General features: G+C 44.4%; 1 protein-coding gene across 1 annotated transcript in view; it reads right to left on the reverse strand.

Moving 5' to 3' along the window:
• The window catches only part of arhgap32b (Rho GTPase activating protein 32b), a 66,846-nt gene extending 61,144 nt beyond the window's left edge, over positions 1–5,702 (reverse strand). Inside the window, exon 1 of the mRNA XM_070843773.1 lies at positions 5,623–5,702. The gene's annotated coding sequence lies outside the window, so the exon portion shown is untranslated. The remainder of the gene's footprint in view (positions 1–5,622) is intronic.
• Positions 5,703–6,000: the final 298 nt, after the last annotated feature.

A 6,000-nucleotide genomic window follows, 5' to 3' on the forward strand; every position in this document is an offset into this window, starting at 1 on the left:
AGCTGAATCTAACAATAATTCAACAATGAAATTATTCATTAAATCAATATGATGGACCCAAATAAATTGCAGGAAATGGTCGGATGGATTAACCAAATAAAAAAAGATTCAAGTTTTTACTAAAGTGGACATTTGCCTGTTATGAGTTGATGAGCTTCCTAGCTACTGTAGCTAGCCGTGCCCCAGGTCTGATGCAGCACAATCCACTATCACAACAATCCCACTTCTAGATTAGACATGTAAACGTCTCAGTCTGCAAACTGATACGGAATCATTTAATCATTAGTGTTGCTCTAAGAAAAACATTAAATGTAAAACTTTTAATACCATGTACGGCAATTTTTGAGGAAAGTGAATTCAATGCTTTTAAGGAATTTTCATGGAGCCAGAAGCACAGACTCCTTCTGGCTTTCACCGTCTCAGTCTCTCTGCTGCTTTATGACCAAGAAGGAGGGAAGGTAAAAGGCAGATGCTTGTTAGCCCTTGTGGTCATAAACACTTCTGCTTCGTCTTGACTAGAGCTGTCTGTCCAAAGTACAGCTGGGCACTCAGTGAGAGCTCACAGCACCACACTCGTGTTTGTGTGTGCGTGAAAAAACACAAAAGAATTAAAGCATAAAAAGATGCTTCAGGTTGCAGTCATGCGCAGGAAGCACAAGCCCTAATCACAACAAATATGTGGCTGGGGTAGGCAGCTGCTTTGGTGAAGACCACTGACATGTGCTCACTGTGGTGCAGCAATGCAATATCATCAGCCATAGCATCAAACCCTGGAGAGAAAAGTCAAGTCAAATTGCAACAGCTGCAATTTTAATTATAACTTAGCTTCCATAAGTAATAGTGTCTTCACAAGTTGTACCACATAAAGGTTTAAGCCAACAACCACTGATTTAGGCAGTTATAGTGACAACTGTCACCAGTTAACTTACCAGCTAAGTAGCTTTAATTCTGTGAAATGACATAAAGAAACCATGGCTGCTGCCTGGTTATCGTCCTCACTTTTTGGATACCAGTGTCAATACATTTTGATCAAAGATGTGTATATCGAAGCATCATTTTTGATTTTTGAAAGACCAAGAGAGTGGCAAGTCTGTTTTTTTCATAAACAATATATGTAATCGCCTCATGTCAACACCAGACTGTTGGCTCTGCAGTTGTTGAGTGTTAAAAATGACAGACAGCTGGGATTCAGGGTTCTGAGGCAGTCTGTCCCGTCAGTCTGTGAGGCTAATGTTAGCTAAAGCAGCCAGAGAGCAGGCTGCCAACACTAAACATTTGGGGCTGTGAGTTCGATATCAAAACACTGTCACATGTAACTCATTTATTTGCCAGCTTCCAATAACTGGCCAGCTGTGCAGCTGTTATCAATAAACATAATGCCACTGTTGTCAAATCTTAACAAATGTGAGCTGAATCAACATTTTTTCTGTGGAACACAGTTTCACGTGGACTTCACTTCTCTAAAAGAACCCTGGAAGGTCACCGACTACATCATTGAACTGATTCTATCAATGCAGAAATAGGGTTTATAACAGAGTTTGGTGCAATCAATGAGTAAAAGATGGACAGTCATGTCTCTGCACACATTTCATTTCCACCGTGAAGGAAAAGCCTTAGAGAGCAACAAGCAGCAATAAATAGAGAGAGGAGACAAACAGGGAGGAAGCGATTAGTAGGCAGAGCACGGGATTTCAACCTTATGCACGTTCTGGATCTCGTCCACTGACTGGAAGTCTCTCCAGTTGGCCAGCAGTTTAGCTCCTACCCCACTGAGACTCTTTATCTGTCCTGCATATGGTATAGCAGACAAGACAAGAGTCAACTGTCTATCTGTTCTTGTTTCTATTAGGTTCTGCCATCCAGATATTTACACCAGCAGCTACAGGAACTGGTATCATCGTTTGAGGGGAAACTCTGCCAAAGCTATCTGATCTGGCATACTGTGGGTGTCCTAGTCGTACTTCAAATCACCACTGCAGTTCAGCCAGCCAGCCATGCTGAACTGAAATATGCCTTCATTTGTCCATAAATATTATTCTGCAGTTGATACAAATTTACAGAAATTACCGAACACTTCCATGGTCACTGAGTATAATGGTTATTTTTCTCTCAGCAGAACTCAGGCATGGATGTAATGGACAGCTGTGTTATTGAATTGCAGTATGACTGCTGGGCAGTATCAATTACTAGAAGAACAAAACATGAAAGAGCTGTATGTGAGCAGCCTAATTGCTCTCCTGCGCACAAGTGCAGTAAATCATGTATATTGCATGTTTGTTATCTAAATGTTGAACTCACATTATGAAGCTGAATTAATAAAAGAACCATTTCTGTTCTTTGCTTCAACAAATTTCTTTTTCACAAACTGAATGAGTTGTAGCTTCAATAGATCAGGTTGCCATGTTAATTGTATACGTCTCAAAGAAACTTCTGTTGAGACGAGCCCAGTCCCACATTGAAGTAATTGACTTTAGAACACAACGAGCTCCACTTCACTCTGTCGAATGAATCGGGAAAACACTGTACAAGTCATTGTCTAACTCCGTAATAAAGATAAAATGTAACAAAAAATCTTTCTGGTGATGCTACAAAACTTATTATATATTTAACCCATTTTAAAAGCTTTGACATTCAAAGTGGTGACTTTGAAACCTTTCAGTTTTCCACTAAGTGACAATTAACTATGTCCATGGAGTGCTACACACAGGGTTTTACGCCAACAGCATATTTCATTAGACCGTCCCTGCAAACCCACATCTTTCTACTCCACACCCCTAGTTTGTAACGCAGACTTTCTGTTAGAAATGTCTCCAAACTGAACCCTTGATGACACCACTATAACGTCATTTTCTCAGACCTGACAGAGCTACTCCTGAGTCACAGGTAGCATTGTTTGTACATGCTCAGTAGGACTAACCACGACGAGCAAACAGATCTTCATGTGTTTAAAAAAAAAAAATGTGTGCAGTGCCCCTGAATAAACAAAACACATGTAAATAAGCTAAAATAAAACAAAGTTATGCTTTGACCAGTGCAAAGCGACACAAATAAAGACATCATTCAGCTTGTAGTCCTAAGACTTTAAACTCAAGTAAAAGAACTCAAGAAGTAAAAGCACATCTTGCTTGGATTACTGCCAATAAATGTACCTGTTCAATCACCTGCCTGGAAGCACATGGGATGGTAAACCCCTCGCAGCATTAGCACACCTTAAATTAGCAGCTTTGTGTTTAGTTAGATTCATGAGAGCGTCGATGCTTGCACCGGCCTCCTCTACACAGTCCTACTCTGTTGTCCGCTCATCCATCTGACTGGATTAGGGAACCACAGGTAATATATACTTTTACAGTACTTTCATTCTCTTCCTCTGTGTCACTTCCAGGGGGTCTTCTGTCCCCAATACGCCCTCCTCAGTCCTGGCCGCTGATCCTCCGATCCAACCCTGTCCGCCACGGATTCACTGAACTTTTAGAACGCACTAGCCCCGGCCAAACACCCTTCCCGTCATCTCTGACAGAAGAAATCATCTGCTGCAATGGGCAACAGAGTGAGCACACACACCTTGATATATTCACTGCACATGATTTCATCTACAAGCCATTCAGCAGACGAGAAACATCTCTTTCTCTTTTTCCATTTCGTTTTGCCCTTCTCTCCTTTATCTGTCTTTTCGCCCCCTCTTTTTTTCTGTCCTTTCTCTTCTTTTCACTCACTCACTCACTCACTCACTCTCAGTTGTAATGTTGGACCGCTGTCTAATGTATGCTAAGCTGCTGCTGCCATGGTAACCCCCGGTGCAGGATTTAAACCCAGTTCAGGACTGGAGCAGCGATGTGTGAGGGGTAGGTGGAGGGTCTGGGCAGCCTTAACTGTAATCCGCCCCACCCTCCACCCACACACCTTCCAAAAAAGATAATGTAGGCTACAGCTGCACACATTTGCAAATGCAGTCGTACAGATGTACACAACTGAATAGTGAGTGACACACACATACACACACCTTTGTACTTCTATACTCGTGAGGACCCTCACTGACATAATGCATTCCCCAGCCCCTAACCCCAACCATCAGAACTAAATGCCTAATCCCAGTCCTTGCCCTAATCTAAACCTAAATCTAACCTGAACCTTAAAACAGGTTTTAACCCTAAAATTGGTCTGAAAGTCAGGACCAGTCGAGGTTTTTTTCCACTAAAAAATGTCCTTATTCGCGAGGTCTAAAATTCACACTGGTTCTCACAAAAATAGATGTACAAGAACACACAGACACACACACACACACCTAATCCAGCAGTGGGAATAAACCCGTGTCATGCTGCCTTAGCAATAATGTCGGGGAGGGAAGCCATTGGCTACCTGGTCGGATGCATGAGAACAGCTGAATGTGTGGAGTTCAGCATATTCCAGAGAAGGCTGGTGAAGTCAGAATGTTGGTGGTGACTAACAGAAATAGTACGGAAATGAGTCACAGCTTTAATTTCCATCTCTGATTGTACAATGTGTCAAAGGAGATCCCCAGGAGGTGTTGGAGATTAGTTATACCTCATTGGCAGAGAGCGTAACAACTGTAATGTAGAGGAGATAAGTGATATCCCAGCAGCACCTGGTAGCTAATGAGAGAGCTCGCCGTGCACGGGGACACATGCCGAGAAGCCCCCAGCAGCAAAGATTTATGGTTGTTTGTTGTGTGTGCACTTATTGCCGGCATGTGACAGAAATGTTTGTTTTAAAACATCCCTGTGAAGCATTGGTTCCTGTGCTGGATACATGTCCGTATGTGTTTTTGTGAATGCACATGCTTGAGGGCGTGTGTGTGATGAGAGTGCACGGGCATGTGGGTGTACAGCTGTAGCGATGACGTAACCAGCTGAAAGCCGATACATTCGTCCCTCGGTGGAGACAGCGGCCGTTGGAGCTGAGAGTTGACTGGCTCCGTCAGTAGAGGAAATGTGAATGAGGGGTTTCCAGCAGTGACGGGTAGTGATGACTGTCACCCAGTTGCTATGGGCTGAGGGGGTGTGGGTGGGGGTTAAATAGGGGGTGGGGTGGTGACTGTGCAAACTCACCCTATCGGCTCTGCTATAGCGCTCAGGCACATCTACCAGTGCCTCCCCCTCCTCCCCTGCATGCGCATACCCTGGTGTCATTTCTCCTTGAGGCATAGAGGAAGCCAAGTAACACCCCCCTTCTACCATCAACACACACTCCAGCACATGCACGCACACACGCACATTCTACACCGGCACTGCCACAAGCTCAAACCAGGTTTCCCAACTATCACAACCTCAGTGTTTGCATCACATACAGTGAGAGCAATGATACAGAGGAAGACACACACTGGAACAGAGTGCATAAGATGACAGGCAGGCACACACACACCCCCACTGACATTCACACACTTGCCATGCCCCCTACTCTGACTATAAACAAACTAGCATGCTCATCAAACCACAACCTAAGGTGTGGTCTTTCTCTCTGCACGCTGCACACACACACACACACACACACACACACACACACACACTGCACACACATGCACACTCTTCCTCCACTCTTATTTCTGAAGGAAATCGGGGCAGTCTGTTCCTGAGGGTGTACGCTGGCCTCGTCCTGTGCTCTTACCTGTCCAAGATGTCATGGCTGGACGTGGCTGTGGCTCCCAGCAGTCCTAGTGCTGCACTCCCCACCGCTGCGGCAGCCCCGCTGCCTGCCTCCATGATACTGACTCACTGCAATGAGCAGCCTGCCAGAGAAGTGGAGAGGGAGGGGAGGGGAGAGGGAGGAGGGGAGGGAGGGGAGAGGGAGGATGTGAAAAGGTAGATCAGGAGGGAGAAAGACGAATAAGATAAAAGAAATCACATGTAGAGGCAAGGGGGAGGATAATGGGGAAAAAAGCAGAGAGAGGGATGAATGTGGGGAATAATGACAGAGGAGATAAGACTGTAAAAAAAGATAAGTGGTAAAAAAAGGGAAAAGAGGAAAATGAGCGGGAAGATTGGC

The sequence above is a fragment of the Pempheris klunzingeri genome, chromosome 14 (genome assembly GCF_042242105.1).
Source record: "Pempheris klunzingeri isolate RE-2024b chromosome 14, fPemKlu1.hap1, whole genome shotgun sequence".
NCBI classification, from domain to species: domain Eukaryota; kingdom Metazoa; phylum Chordata; class Actinopteri; order Acropomatiformes; family Pempheridae; genus Pempheris; species Pempheris klunzingeri.